Source organism: Ochotona curzoniae, unplaced genomic scaffold (assembly GCF_017591425.1).
Source record: "Ochotona curzoniae isolate NIBS_2020 unplaced genomic scaffold, NIBS_Ocur_1.0 contig_3498, whole genome shotgun sequence".
NCBI classification, from domain to species: Eukaryota; Metazoa; Chordata; class Mammalia; order Lagomorpha; family Ochotonidae; genus Ochotona; species Ochotona curzoniae.
The window spans coordinates 773,654-788,834 of NW_024465885.1; the positions used below are offsets into that span (position 1 = coordinate 773,654).

The following is a 15,181-nucleotide window of genomic DNA, read 5'->3' on the forward strand; positions in this document are numbered from 1 at the left end:
AGCACCTGGTTTCTCCCACCACCCTTTCTCCATGGAAGGCCATTTTCTTCAGTCCTCAATTAATGAAACTAATCAAACTATTTCTGTTACTGTCAGATAGGAAGACACCTTCAACATGTGGAAATTCTCTAGAAGGAATGCCTATGCACTGGTTCCTAGTTGCTATAGCAACAACAGGACATCCATTCTCTTGAAAGAGAGATGTTAATCTTTCTGACCTTGTCAAATTTGTGCTATTCTAATGCTCACTTTCAAAATTTGTCTTATACATGTGAGATTATCTTCTAATGGAGTGAAAAGGCTTCTCACAATGCAGAACACCATGTTTGTCTCTCCCTCTCTGCCTTTTATTTTTCATATGTAAAACAGCCATTTGAGACCTTGTGAGGATTTATTACATGAAAGTGTGAAGAACACAACACCTGGCAACTTATTGACCCTTGATCATTATTAATTATTAGGAAAAAATGTCACACTCTAAAATCAGAAGATATCAATTCTAGACCTGATCCTGTCAATCATTATGGTAAAAACTAAATGTATCACTAAATTGCTCTTAGTTTCCTCAACTGTAAAATGATCAGATGGCTTTTAAGTCACAAAGATATGCACTTAGCTGTGAAAAAAGACTACAAGAAGAATATGAACTTGCCAGTCATGCAATGGAGGTTAAATCTATCCCTGCTACATGAATAGAATTTTATGGCTTGGTGGTTGGTTGCTTGCTTGGCTTTCCACTTTATTACTACCATTTCTTGTGACAGAATCAGTTCCTGTCCCACCTTCCTTTTACCTTGCTTAACCACATTGTCTTGCTGGACAATGAGATTTTTAGGAAAGGACTCCATAGAGTCTTTATGACTGACTGATTATCTCTGCTAACAGGATATGTATTCTGACACACTGGATAAAAAATTTGGTATAAAAGCATTTAAGAATGGTTTGGCTTGTATTGAAAGGTTTAACAGGAAGATGGTATTTTAAAAAGAAGGATATCACATTAACTTTCCAAGGCAAAGTAAGTTAGTACAAAGTAGTTACTACTTTAAAAAGGAACTGGGATGCCATTGAAGGAAACTCGGTGGGAAAATTGAGGCAGGAGAAAGTCTAGCTAGAGAAAAGCAGGAGATTGGCCCTCACATTTAAGTCTACTTTTGGAGAATAGCCAAACCCTCTCAGCACAGAGGAACCCTACTAGAGATAGAGGAGCGCAGCTTCAGATACACTGACACCCAAACCTAACACTTCATAATAATGAACATCACCAAAGAAACTACAATCAGCTTGGGAATATAAAGGTTCCAAAAGCAATTTAAGATTCTGCAGAACTGAATAAAACTAAATAAAAACTGAAAAAGATTTTATATTTATTGATACTCTTAAGGAGGAGAACTGTGTAAAAGAATGGTTGTTCAGAGCAGAGATTAGCTGCTGCTTGGGTTACAAACATTCAGCACTGGAGTACCTGAGTTTGACTCCTGGCTGTGCTAATTATCGCTTAGGCACACATTGGGAGACCCAAGTAATTTGGTCCCTGTCACCCATTTGGGAGAGCTGGATTGAGTGTTGGGTTCCAAGCTTTAGCCTGGCCCAGAACTAGGTTTTGCAGGCATTCAAAAGCATGACTGACAAAGAGCATGACCTCTCTCTCTCTCTCCCTCTCTCTTTCTCTTCCGTCTGTCTCACCCTCCCTCTCTCCTCCTCCTCTTTCTCTTCCTCTCTCTCCTTCACTCCTCCCTCTTTTTGCCACCTCCTTCCATCCTTGCCTCCTCCTTCCCTTTCTCCTTCTTGCTTTTCCAGTTCCTCTTTCTCTCTAGTGAAAACCATTTAAAGAAAGAACTTATTAAACCAAAGTATTACTTGAGTTATGGATAATTATTATTGCAAAGATGAAATATGAAAATTAGAAGAAAACCAGGAAAGTTTCAAGGATAGGTAAGGGTAACAAAGGGAAGCAACCCTTCTAGAAAATTATCAGGAAAAAAAGTAGCTTGATGGCTAAAGTCCTCGCCTTGAATGTGCTGGGATCCTATATAGGCGCCAGTTCTAATCCTGGTAGCCCCACTTCCCATAAAGCTCCATGCTTGTGGCCTGGGAAAACGGTTGAGGACAACCCAAAGCCTTGGGACCCTGAACCCACGTGGGAGACCTGGAAGATGCCCCTGCCTCCTGGCTTCAGATTGCCTCAACTCTGGCCATTGTAGCCGCTTGGAGAGTGAATCATTGGATGAAAGATCATCTTCTCTGTCTCTCCTCCTCTCTATATATCTGACTTTGCAATAAAAAATAAATAAATATTTTAAAAACTAATGAAAATAAAATAAAATAAAATAAAACAGTTATCCTCATCTGTGAAAGGTGGAAAGGCCAATGCAAAAGCCAGAACTCTACACAAAAAGGACCAGAGATAGGATGAGTGAGATTAACTCATAGTCAGTGAGTGATTATTCCAAGCTTACTTTGGAGAATCCACCACATGAACACTACCCAGCTGAAGACTCAGAAAGCATTTGTTAAAAAAATGGATCTTTTTGAGCCTGGCATGATGGCACAGTGGTTAAGGTCCTCGCCTTGCATGCCTGGGATCCCATATGAGCACCAGTTCTAATCCCAGCAGCTCCACTTTCCATCCAGCTCCCTGCTTGTGGCCTGGGAAAGCAGTCGAGGACAGCCCAAAGCTTTGGGACACTGCACCTGCATGGGAGACCCGGAAGAGGCTCCTGGCTTCGGATTGGCTCAGCTCCAGCCATTGCGGATGCCTTTGGATGGAAGATTTTCCTCTCTGTATATCCACCTTTCCAATAAAAATTAAATAAATCTTAAAAAAAAAAAAAGAAAATGTATCTTTTTTTCCAAAGATTGTCTTCGATTTTGCCAGGTAAGCCAAAGTTTTTGTGGCTAGTGGAAAAAAATTAACAACTCCAAAAGTTGTATACCACATTGAAGTCTTGTGTGAGACACTGATTTGGTGTTTCTGAATGCAAATGGAACACTCATTTAGATGACATAGCCCCTACAGCCCACGCTTCTCCTACCACACCTAAGGGATCTTACTAAAATGCAGATTCTGATTCAGCAAGCCTGAGCTGAAGTCCCCATGCCTCACTTCCTGAGAGGCTCACAAGCAAATAATGCCTACGCCCTGTGTTTATCTCTATCTTTGTCTGTCTTACAAACGAATCAAAAATAATAAAGATTAGTTTTTCCAAGTCTCTGGTAAACTACTTAGGAAGTCGTGTGTTGCTACTCAACCGGTGGTTGTTTCATGTCACAATGTGTGATTGTGGATGGAAAACACAGTACTTTATGTATAGATCTCCAAGAGCCAAAGGATGGATTTGGTGAGAAGAAGCCGGGGAGCAGGGGGTGGCGAATTTAAGCAACTAGAGATGAGACACAATGGGGGAAGGACGTTGGACACTCATTCTTTGCGAACGTGTGCTTTTTCATTTTCTTCCGGGCCAACCTGAACCTCTTCAGCTTCTGTAAGCTGTGAGTCAGAAGGGCCTGTCAAAATGGAAGTGAATGCCCCTGCAGGAGTCAATCCCCTTGCAGTGAATCCCCCTGCACGAGCACCTGCTGGTGCTGAAATATCACAATTCCCCCTGATTTGGTAAGAAAATATTGTAATAATAAAATTACATTCTAGTTCTAAGGAGTTCAGCTGAGAAATTTTCCTTAAGAGTAACATAATTACTGCAGAATGACTCCAGAAATAATATTACATTATCAACTATATGAGAATGATCCCAAACAACTGTCAAAAATTGCAGAAAAGGTAGTTCAAAACGTCCCTTCTCGTCCACAATCAAGACTTATTCATTCCTTGGTTTCCATATGATGGGTCCCAACTTCTAGTAAAACCCCTGCGATTTCCAGAGATGCCGTGGAAGATGTGAAACGATCCTTGATCCTTGACCATTTTTGAACAAGAGGTGATATCCCAGAGTTATGACTGTACAGTAGGTCTGTTGGAGTTTCAGCCTCATCTGAAAGGGCAGCCGTTGATGCTGTCACACTCACTGGATGTGCAGTCTTCCCCTGGACAGCTGCAGAAGCAATCAGAGCAAGGAAAATAGCGCAAGCCGAGATCCTGGAGTGTCTCACTTCCCAGCAGTCAGTGAACTGAGAGATTTTGCTTTTGTCCCCAAAATTGCAAGATACCTTGAAGACCCTAAATTTACATTCGCTTTATAGAGCAAGATGGCAATAGAGCACACTATTTGTAACGACCAAATTCTAGAAGATATTTGGGCAAAACTCAATTGAATTATTAGACACGATGAACTTTCATCCTGTAATGCTACAATTCAGAGACATTTAAGCCAAATATGAGTGTTCTGTGATATTATCTACTGTGAATATGTGAGAAATCTTCTTAAGAAAAGATTAAATCTTATTGGAAAAATTTATTTATTTCTGCATATGTATGGTGCTATTTTTAGTATGTAATGAATCTCGCTGATAATCCAAAACAGGAATTTTCTGAATCAACTGAGTATGAGGTGAAATAGTTGAATAAACTTTTTCTAGCTTTAAAATAATAATAATGAGGATTAGAGCAAGGAGGAAACATAAACAGGATGAGACATATGCCAGATCTTCATTAATCTAGCCAGAGATTTAGCTGTTCATTTAATAAACAAAGATAACTAAATCTAACTTTAGTCCTCCAGAAGTTCATTCTCTACTTGAAAGGATATTATATTGTAGCTGTCCATGTGATGAAGGGTTATCTAGAGGAACAGTTATCATGCTTTGAAGAATAGCCATGGTATGAAACAGCAGGAATGAGGAGAAAGAATAAAGGAAATAGCTTTTGCAAAAGTGCAGAAGCCAACAACGTAGTTTAGTGTTACTTTAGTACAGGATTTATTTAGAAAAGCCAGGGATAGGGCCAGCATTATGACATAGTACATTAGATAGCTCCCTGCTAACATACCTGAGAAAGCAGCGGCTTATGACCCAAGTACTTGGGCTCCTACACATGTGGGATATTCAGAGGAAGCTCATGGCTCTTGGCTTCAGCATGGCACAGCTCTACTGTTACAGCTCTTTGTGGAGTGAACCAGCAGATGAAAGATCTCTCTCCCTCTCTCTGTAACTCTTTCAAGTATTTTGTAAAAAAAAAAAAAAAAAAAAGAAAGAAAGAAAGAAAGAAAAGAAAAGAAAACTTGACGGCATGCACCATGGTATAGCACGCTAAGCCTGCACCAGTATCTCATATGGGAATATGAACAGTAATTTATGTCCCAACAGTTCCACATTCTGATCCAGCTCCTTGCTAGTGACTTAGAAAAGCAGGGGGACACAGGTGGCTCCAATGTTTAGGTCCCTGTATCTACAAGGGAGACCCAGAAGATATTTCTGGCTCTCAGCTTCAGAAAAGCCCAGCTCTGGCCATTACAGTCACTTTGGAAGTGAACCAGAAGATGGAAGACTTCTCTGTACCTCCTCCTCTCTCTCTCTCTCTGTAACTTTACCTTTCAAATAAAAAATAAATAATTTTTAAAAAGTATTTTTTAAAAAGATCCAAATAGAGGCAGGATAAGTAGATAAAGTTCTCCAAAGGTTTGGTTCCTTATCTGTAGAATTTGGGCATAATCCAACAATTATTAAGCCATTGATGAAAAAAAAAGCCAATTTTACTTTTGTGTTTAAAAATAGCAAATCTTACTATGGTGTAGAGAACGTATTGTATGTGTGGTTTGAGTTAAGGTAGGAAACCTATTTTAATAGTCACATAATGAAGGAATGAATTTAGTAGCTGGAGAAACAAAGAGTGAAGTGAGACCAGGAGATTTGAATGTAAACAAGTTGTGAGAGAACAAGCCAAGGTACCAGGTAAGGTACCCAACAAAGAAGGTAAGGAAAGAGTAATTTCTGAGGTGCTTATTTTCTACAAACCAAGTTACACAGGCTTATACATTTTACTTTGTGTCACTAAAGCCATTATCAGTTCTGAGGGGAACAACGGCAGAATAATAAATAAAATGATTAGAAAACTTATTCCAAATGAGGTAGAAATGTCACATGTTATCTTGGTACACAAAAAAGAGATGAAAAGAAGTAGTCATTTTCTGCGGTCAAGAACTGAGAAATTCTTTGTCTTAAGCAACCAAAACAAGTGAAACCCTACTTAATAAAAATCTATAAAGAATGAGAGCCTGATTTAACAATCAAGCAATGGACAGTTGGGAGATAGTACTAGGGGAAAAAAGCATTAACACGTGACAGGTGCATCCCAGGGTCCATTTTTTATGAAGTATGTGGGTCATGGCAGCAACCAAAAGCTGCTTTCTGCATTACATTATCTTCATCGGTGGAAGAGCCTTTTCCAGTCCCCTCCCAGAGAGTCTTGGAAGTCACTCCTGAACAACACCATTAAATTGACAGTATCTGGAATTGAGCCCAGCAACTGATTGCCTATGCCAGCAGCATCACAGTTCCTTCCTTTGCTGTTTATGCTGCCTCCCCTCAGCCTTAGCCTGTGTTACCAGCACTGCAGATGCATTCATCCCACCACTGGCATCCTAGCTACTCTCCAAGACGCTAACCCCTTTACAAGTCACTTTTAGGCACTACTATCCTCCTGGCTACACCTCCAAGGCCCTAGAACACACCCAGTAGTTGTCACTGCATAACAAATGTGGAAGAGTCCCTGACTCCTGCTACATGTAGGCCTTCACATACGTTTTCTTCTACAAAGTTGTTTCTGTTTACATCATCTTTCTTTGCTTCCCATTCTAATAAATGTGTGCATAAGCTTATCCATGTGCTCTTGCCCTCTAATACCAAATTCAGTCCCCACTTCCACCACTAGATCCTAGCTATACAACAAAATATCCCTCAGATTCCGCTTAGTACAACTGACAATGCTACAACAGAGGGAGTTTTGTTTGGAAAGATGTCAGAAATTCAAATGGATCAATTAAGTGTTTTGAAAATAGAAAATATTAGACAAAAGAGATGACAACAAATTAACTCTACTGGTATAAAATACTGTATCAATCACGCTATAAAAGCCAAAAATTAGCACTGGTCATAATTGCATCTTAACAGGCAGGAGGTGTTTTTTCAAAATGTAAGGACAATTTAATGGACAAACCAACAAACACCTTTTCTTGCTATCTTGGCTTTTCCAGTTCTCCTTCTGTATAACAGTTTTCTTTTGTAACAACTCAACACAAATTTATGAGTTCAAAACACTCATTTGTTAGCTCACAGAGGATAGGTCAGAAATCTGGACCCTCTCTCATTCACAAAGGCACAGGCATTTCAGGGCTCTTATCTAAGTCTCTGGAGAACATTCTGCTTTAATCTCATTCCAGTTGAGAGAATGCAGTTCCTTGTGATTGCAGGGACTTGTTTCCTGTTTCCTTGGCACATGATCTTATAAATTTTCAGACAGTGTGGGTATTTTTAATCCTGCTTGGTCTTTGAAAGCCTGAAATCCTTTCCTTCATTACCAGATAGAGAAGGACTTTTACTCTTCAGTGTACATCTGATTGGATTAGGCCTACTTGGATAAATTTCACAAGCTCTATGTTTAAGAATAGCTGTGTTAATAAACTCTAATACAGATTTTTTTTTTGTTAAAAAGCTCCCTTTTACAGCTAATATGACGTATGCATAGTGTAATCCCATGAGGTAAAGATGTTGGAAGCTAGTTTGCTGCCCATCACATTCTACATCACTGCAGCTTCTGTGTGGAATCAATTAAAGTGCTAGTTCTTTTCTAATTGTAGTGATATTTTTAATCTTGATTGTACATAATGATTCTCTGTAGAACATTTAAAATTTGATATCCATTCCTCAAGAATAACTTTAGTAGATCTGTGTTTCTCATGGTTGCCAGAAATGAAAACCCTTGATCATCACTCTTTTTCCTGGATTAATTTCTCAATTGTTAAACATGTTTTTATTCATCACATCTACAATACTGATTCTCCAATCTGCATCCTCATTCCTAATTTTTCTTGTTGTAATCCAGACTCAAATATCCAGAATGTTTATTGATGAAGAAATCAATCTTTCCATGGTCATCAGATTTCCTTGTCAAAGCCAGGTTTGTGACTTAGCTGGTAAAGCTTCTGTCTGTGATGCTGATATCCTATATGCAACTTCTGCACTTTTCATTCAGCTCCCTGTTAATGGTCTGGAAAAATAGTCCACCAAGTGTATGGGCCCTTGCCTAGATGAAGCTCCTGGCTCCTGGATCCTGGCTTTGGCCTAACCTAGCACTGACTATTGTGGCCATATAGAGAGTGATAAAGATGGTTAAAGTGGAAGATGGAAGATGAAAATGGATAAAAGATGATCTCGTTCTCTCTTCCTCCTTTCCACTCTCCCTTTCCTTTCTCTCTCTCTCTCTCTCTCTCTCTCTCTCTTTCTAACTCTTACTTTCAAAATAAATAAATCTTCAAACCAACAACCACAAAAAAAATCCACTTTGGGTCATGTGTTCTAAAAACCTAAAGCTATTAAAGAAAAGGTATAGCTGTTAAACCTAAAGCTATATTAAAGTATTTTTACATTCCTATGAAACTACTATATCTTTTTTTTTGGAGCAAAATATTTATCACCCCACATGATGACCTTTGAAAGTATGTTATCAGTATCCTTTTCAAAAAAACTGTTGAAGCTTGCTAGTTTATAACAATGCATTTTTTCCCTTCCTCTCTGAGGCATCACTCAAGTTCTTATTCCCACGTAACGTGCTTCACAAAAACTTTTCATTTCTCATTACAAAATAATTCCAAGAGAAGTCTTAGTAATAGTTTCACTTAAAAGAAGCATGCCATTTTGATGTGTTCTGGAACTCTAGTGTGATAGTCCCCCAGCTTTTGTCTATAGATACTCCACTTCTTCCTTAATGCCATGACAGCCTTATAAACAACAGTCTTTATTTTTAAATCTTGAGCCTGTGTCTTCCCCATAACAATCCAGAGAAATTCATTATCTGTGTGCTGTAACGGTTTCAAACACAACATATCTGAAACAAATTCACCATTACTATTTGGATCACTCAATCATCAATCCAGATTTTATGGCTGAGATTTTTGCTAAACCTTGTGCAAAGCGTTCAGGGGAATTTATTTAGCTATAAACTACAAATAAATATATTTGAAAATACTTACTATGTAGGCCTAATGCCAGAAATAATGGATTCCTTAGGAGAAAACTAAGAAAAGACAGAACAAATCTCCCACAGAGCATGGATCTACATAGTACTTTAGTTCACAATTCAGTACACCCATCCATTCTACACTAAGTTGCCTGCCTTTTGGTTTGGGGACTATATATGATTAAAAGAAAATGTTTGATTCTACATCTGCAAGTATCCTTTTATTGGCTTTCAGTTGTGCTTAATACAAACTTTCTACAATAGTGAAAATGTTCTGCAAACTTAGGTTCCCACCCTATCCCTCCTATGATATTTATAATTGCTATTAACCTCTCTGCATATAGACACGTCAACACGTACTCTTCTGAAAATCAAATACCTGTCCTCTACCTCAGCCCTCTCATCTGAGCTGATATCTCCACCCGATCTCCTTCTTCCTTTTGTCTTGTTAATTTCCACATCTTTCAGACCTTTCCAAAAGAAGCTTTTTAAGGTCATTTCTTCCTACAAAAGAAAGTTATGAGAACCACATGACTTTTTTTAATGAACCCTGTTCTGATCACATGGACAAATTTACAGTTTTAATTATCAATAGTCTATAATGTGTTTAAACAGGCAACTACATTATAACCTATTAGTTGTGAGGAATTATGATTATTTATTTTCTTATATTAAGTGCTTCATATAGTTAAAGCATTAAATATTCTGTGTGTTGAATAAATAACTATTTCATATGCAGGTATGAATGGATAAGTTTCTCAAAATATTTTTAGTAATAATGGTCATGTAACATTTATGAGGTTCTATTCTTTCTGTATTCCACTTTTTGGTACTGAAGGGAGAAAACATTAACCACATTACAGTGTATCCGCTTAGTAAAGCACATAAAATGTATCTAACCCATATAAATATGAGATAGCTACTTTTATCAGTAACCAGATTATACATTTATACTCTTTTTTGTATTGTAACAAAATGTTGGTCATTGTTATATGATCAGATCCTTGGGCACTATTCTGGAGATAATTCTTCCAAAATCAAGTTCATTTTTACTCTTTTTCCACTGTCTTCATTTCAGACTACATTTTCTTTCCTTAGTAATAATGCTTTGTGGTGACAGTGATTTCTTGAAATTTAGAACTAATGCATCATTTTCCTCTTTAGAGAACATTTTAACAGTTCTATCAAAATTAGAAAAGCACATGCCCTTTGACCAAGCAACTCCACAGAAAAATACTACATTGTCTTATCTACCAATTAATTTCATTCAAGCTATTAAGTTTAACCTCTGCTCTTGTCCTAATGCATTCATGTCTCATAGGCACCCTGGAATTATCTATGTAGGAACTTAATTATCAGTGTGTTTATACAACAAATGTCCAACCTTGCCCTTTCTTTATCATTTCATTTTTAGTGTTGGTAGTAAATTAGTGAGGCTGAACTCACAATAACAGGATTCCACTCCCATCATCTCTAAGTGAGAAAAGTCACAAGCCTAGAAAAAGAATGTATTAGATTCAAATCTCTTAATTAATTTTAAATTAGATATTAGCAGTAATCATGCCTTTATGAATGTATGAGTCTGTAACTCTAAGAAAAAAGCAAAATAGGTTCTTTCAAACCATGGGATTCCTAGTCCTTCCATAAATTATAATTATTCTGAATATTTGCAAGTCGAAATGCTATCTCTATTATGACAAACGCACTTGTAATAAGCCAATTACAATGGAAAATCATGGTCTTTTAGGATGCCTGACCCAGAAGGTAGAATTGCTTGACAAAATTTCACAAAATTGTATACAACTTAATGAAAAAAGTAACACTGAAAACCGTGTTAATCATTATAATCTACTGGCACTTCAGGTACATGCCCTAACATATATGGACTTTAGGCTCAGGCATACTACCTTGTCAATGGTAGAAACAAACAAAATGAAAGATTTATATATACCAGCAGAACTGTGGTTATGAGAATCATCTTGTCAATGGAGATGGTCTTCATATAAGAGTGTACATTTGAGCCAATTTTAGGCATAATCCAATACTCATGGGATTCTACTTAAGAAGAGAGAGCATCAAAGAGTTTCTGGATAGTAGCTTTACTAGTTACTGGATTTATATGAGTAGTTTAGTTGTAGTTAGATTAGTCCATCTTGAAGAGAACTTGAAAATAAGGTCCATCATCCAGGAAAAGCAGATTAATAGAAAAAGGAAAAGGATAAGAGTACCAGGTAAAGAGCACACAGGGCAAGCCGCAGTATTGTCCTTATTGGAGACTAAACTGTATATGAAGAGGGAAGTAGGAACTGTGGCATTTGAACAGAGTTTATATGCAGATTGCCCCAGCACTGCAGAAGCAGGTGACAAAGGCTTTGCTTTAGAACACTAAAATTCAAACTGGAAAGCATCAATTATTTCTAAGCTCAATCCAACTGTAAATCTTAGCAACTTGGTTTCCACTGGTTCAATGGACTACACCATGGAACTTTTAGGAGAAAGATAGGTGATTTTGTGCCTTGAATAAGCCCAGGAAACAATTTTAAAAACCTAAATAATAATTATTTGTCTAGATAGATGAATCTATATCTATCAATAGATATCTATATCTAACTATATAGATATCTACTTGTATATATAGATACACATATATCACTGAGAAGAAAAAAAGTAAAAGAAAAAAAAGCAGGGAGATGCTTGCATGAAATTGGAGCATTAATACTCATGACCATCACTTCATAAAATCTAAGCTTGCCAGATGATAAAGGTATGGAACGATGTTAAAAACTTAAATATGTGTTCATTTTACATGCCTTTGTCTGTTGAGCATATTTACATATTTTTTGAATCAAAATATTTCTCCACCACTCCTCTCAAATAAACATTTTATGATTTTTTTTTTTTGGTCTATCTCCTAGGAACAACCTTAAAATGATTGTTAAGCAATTCATTTGGTTAGTTGATACTAACCAAATACAAGGTGTCCATTGTATTTCCTTGCTAAAATACACAAACCATCCAGAAAAATGATCTGCAGTAACAATAAAACATCATCTACTTGGCTGTTTGCATTGGTGTCTTGTCATCACTTGGCACTAGAATCACTGGAAGGAACTTGTATCTGGTTGTATTCCTCTTGTTAAAAATTTTTGAGAAAATCTCAAATTAAAGTCAACATGTCTTACCACTTTCTTGACTGAAACTCATTGGAAAACACCCTGAACTTCAAAATTATAGTTAATTTCATGAATGGGTGACTAGGGGTAGGAATAACATAGGTAGTTGGTAGTAATAACTACCATCTTGCCTTTTGCTACCAACTGCCACTTGCCATTAGCTTTCCCTTGTTAGGGCATGTCATGTTCACTGTGCATGATTAATTCTAAATTTCTTAATGCATTTATTTAAGAACTAACAATGCCACAACTTTGTGGCAGGCATTATTCTAGGTGCCATGAACATGGCAGTGAGTATAACAGGTAAAAATCCATGCCTCATGGAACTTTCATTCTGATTAAAGAAATGTCAAGGAGACCAGCATACACGGGGCAATGTATGTCAGGAAGAGAAAGAAGTAAGATGAAAACAGAGAAGCTCAGGTAAGGGTTGGATGATATAATCCCTACATTTATGGCAGATTTTAGATTTTCTCCCCTGTAGAATGGGGAACCTACTCATCTGATCTGATCATCAAAGTAATGTGACCTAGTTCACTTTGGAAAGAACCACTCAGGCTACCATGTGAAAAAGCTAGAATGGAAGCAGTAAGTAGAATAAGGAAGCTTTGCAGTTCTCTAAAAATGCAGATGATGATGTTTTTAACAGGGAAGAGGCAGTAGAAATGGAATATGATTGACATGATTAGATTTTTAGCCAGAGCTGATGTAACTTACTACCAAATTTGAAGCAAGAGAAAAAAAGAAATTAAGGGTCATTGCTAGGTTTATTGCTTGAGTAATTGCATTAAAACAAGCATTTGTTATGAAACCATCTGGTATAACAGGTTCAATTTTGGATTTTGGACATGTCAAATTTTTTATTCCTATAATTCACTAAAATGGAGATGTCAAATAAGAAATTGGAAGTTGAGGGAAGTCAGGCTGGACAGATACTTTAGTCACCAATGGAATTGTGACAACATTAAGTAAATGTACTTATCACTATCATTTTGTTGGGCAGGGTTGGGGGAGGGGCAGGAGACAATGTTTCTTTGTGATGCAAACATGGCATATTTCTTCTTAATGTAAGTCCCAACACATTGCTTCTATAAGTTACACAATTTTGGCTAGCAATAAAAGCTATCTCTAGGAAGTTCAGAAGAAAAGTGGAAATTTATTAAAAGGAATTTTTAAGTTTCTCACAGAATGGAAGCAAAAGTTGAAAATCTGTATGTAGGAAAGTCAGTTCCAAGACCTCATTGGAAAAGACCTAATTAGTGGCAGCCCCAGCGACTTTATGTCCACTATTAACACAGTCATGACCCATAATGCCAAGTAAAATACTATCTCTTTCTCATCTGCTCAGAAAAGGAGTTGTAATAAATCCTTGGTCCTCAAAGTGTGGTTTTTGGGACAGCAGCTTGTATGGAATGCAGAATCTCAGCAATTATGCACTTGGGGCCACCAATCATAATTTTCATTTTAACAATCTTCCCAAGTGATTTGCATGCACATTAAAATTTTGGAAATACTGAACTAAATGATTTTCCAGCCACAAAGCTCTGATAGTCAGAATAAGGCAGTCATTTTCACCTATCAGTTACATGGTGGAAGGCTGTTGGAATTCCTACCCACAGTACTATAGTTTTATGTTAAATAGCAAGTAGTTAAGCTGTACACTTAAAGTATGTTTTGGTTGTTCACAGATCAATGATGATGTGTTAAGCTTGCTTTGCATCCTGTGCTCCTTCTTTCCAGGACCTTTAGAATTACTTGTGAAGCAAACTTAAACTCCAGTGGCTGGCAGTGTACTTTATTTTACTCTTTTAGGAACAAAGTTGTGATATTTTAATCATGACAAGTGCTATAAAGTCATCTTTTATTTATATTACATAGCTGTTTTGACTTATCAGAATTCTGAATTTGTAGGTATCTGTTTTTTTCATATTTGTCACACTTTTCTGATGGTGTTCTTGGGAGTACATATTGTCCATTGTAATAAGAAGAATGAGAAGAAATGTATAAATATTAATGTCATCATTTGAGTAAAAGGTATGCTAATTTTTATTTTATGGGAGTAAACATTGTAAGCACATTAAAATTATGGGTTAGTATTGTGGTCTAGAATGGACTTGAAATGGAATGTATAATGAAAATAAAATCTGCATTTTACAGATTCCTCCTAGGAATACATCTAGTAGATATGATTCAAGAAAAGTCTGTCAAATTCTTAAAGTAGGTTATCTTTTGCAATTTACTCATTAATACTATTTCTCAAAATGTGCCGTGAATCTCTTGCATTAGAATCATTTTGAAAGCTTATTAAAAATGCAGATTTTATATCCACTCCAGACCATCATATCAGAGTTTCTGGGGTAAAGTCTAAGACTCTGCCTAACACAATCGTTCTTCAGAACAGTCTTACGCAAAATAAAATTATAGAATCATATTACTAAACATTAAATTTTCAAGCTTAGCTTTTCAATGACATTAGTGCCAATTTCCAATGATAGCAAAGCATTCACCTTTATTGTTTCACATTATATTTGCTCAGATTCCCTGAGCTTCAAATTGCAATGACATTTTGACAAGTAGATTGCTTAATTTTTTTTCTATTTTTCCAAAGGTTTAAGCAAACATTTTCTTGACAAGTCATTAAGACAGCACATACCAAGGTATAGTATTTCTGGAACACGTAAAAAAAATGCTTTAGCCAAGATGTGGAATCATTCTTCACACAGCATGGATTCAAATGGGGGAGCAGAGAGAGAAAACACAGGAACAATGATCAATTTAATATTTTAAAATATAAAAATATTCAACTGTGTTAAAATTTGACAACCAGACCCAGTGCAGTGGTCCAGCATCTAAAGTCCTCACCTTGAACGCGCAGGAATGC

At 36.8% G+C, this 15,181-nt stretch overlaps 1 long non-coding RNA gene and 1 pseudogene across 1 annotated transcript; one reads left to right on the forward strand and one right to left on the reverse strand.

Annotated features, from left to right (window-relative positions):
• The first annotated feature begins 3,703 nt into the window (after nucleotides 1-3,703).
• LOC121156833 lies at nucleotides 3,704-4,452 on the forward strand (annotated as a pseudogene).
• Nucleotides 4,453-9,093: 4,641 nt separating this feature from the next.
• Nucleotides 9,094-15,181, reverse strand: LOC121156835. The gene is made up of 2 exons (XR_005883927.1): nucleotides 14,954-15,181; nucleotides 9,094-9,631 (listed from the first exon to the last, which is right to left on the reverse strand). It is a non-coding gene; the product is annotated as an uncharacterized LOC121156835 (long non-coding RNA).